Genomic DNA, 1,563 nt, shown 5'->3' with positions numbered 1-1,563 from the left:
GTAGGTCCTCCTTTTTTTCTATTCTAGTTCTCGATAAACTACATCACACTGCCCAGTGGTAAGGAGAACCAGCTCCTTCCTCGTGAAAATTTTGTTCAAAATAATGCCTTTGTTGTAAAACCAGCTCCATTTTAATCACAGAAGGTTTCATCGGCGCTGCACAGGTTTTATTGTTTTCATACCAGTTTGTTTTAGATTTCTTTTAATATTTTTAAGTTTTACAATAACGACACACTTCCAATACACACTAACCCTCTAATTCAAGGACTATCAACATGAGACTTACCAGATACGAGACGACGTTTACGAAGGAGCTGGAATAGGAACCTCTTAAATTGATTTTTAAATTTCAATTTTAATGGAGAGGCATCATTGGATGACCTTAACCAACATGCCTTTATGACATTGTTTTTTTTCCTCTGTACATCTCATTCGCTGGTTGTAAAAATGCTTTTACAAGTTGTGAATAAAATAAATAAAGTAAAAAAAAAAATAATTTTACAATGGAAAAGTATCCATATTTGGAGATGATATTGAAGTTCGGGGTGAGGTGAACTATCTCAACGATATAGGTTCATTTCAACTCTTTACAAAGAAAAGTTTCACTCATATCACCGGATTTGATACCAGCAGGAGTATGTCTTACTCGAGCGAAATTGTGAAGATGCCGACAACCTTTTAAAGAATCATTTTAGACCCGATTGGAAAAACATAGATTCCTTTGAGTATTATAAAAATGTGGTTACCGGATGTCACCGCAAGCTTGATGAGGATGAGAATGAAAACGCGTTTATATTCGTTCCTGAACAATATTTTTTTTGTGCAATAGGTTTTTAAATTAATTTTATCTTGCATTAAAATTCAAGTTTTTCTTTTCAGATTCTCATTTTTCAATCAAAATTGTCTTGAACTGACCCGTTTCATACTACTTTTATCGTATGTTCACCTTTTCTCTTGAAATTTTGTCAAGAAAAAACTGCTGTATTTTTCTTTACTAATTAAAACTATATTTCTGATTTTTCTAATGTTATTATTATTTAGTGCACTGCATTGAAAACGGTGGTTAATCATCCAGTTTGTTTCAAAACCAGCGTCATCCAAAATTTAAATTTAAAATAATAGAAACTTAAAATTACTGAAGTAGTGAAATTACAGTGAAAAAATCATGGATGTAAGTTCCTTAGAAAAAATAACAAAAATTTTTCAAAACTGATCGGGATGTCAATGGGAAGTTTTTTTTTTGCTTTGAAGCTACATGCTTCACCTATTTGTGTTCTTTACTGACCGCACTCCCAACCATCTTCTTATGTTTTTGTTCTAAGTTTTTTGAACTTTGGGCATTTATACATTTTAAAAACACTTCCACTACTTGGTCACTCCTTTGAATAAAAAAAAAGAGGCATGAGTGGCACATACTTGAGGCGTTAGTGTGACTAATTCTGGAACAAACAGGCTGTAGATTACAAAATGACAAAAAATAAAAGATATCTATTGCTGCAAGGATGCGATATCGACAGCAAAACATCCATGTTCAATATTAAAGTATCGGTGCTTACAATACAT

Source organism: Halyomorpha halys, unplaced genomic scaffold (genome assembly GCF_000696795.3).
Source record: "Halyomorpha halys isolate HHAL.00 unplaced genomic scaffold, Hhal_1.1 Scaffold1064.1, whole genome shotgun sequence".
Classification (NCBI taxonomy): Eukaryota; Metazoa; Arthropoda; class Insecta; order Hemiptera; family Pentatomidae; genus Halyomorpha; species Halyomorpha halys.
Note: the sequence above shows the minus strand (reverse complement) of the source record.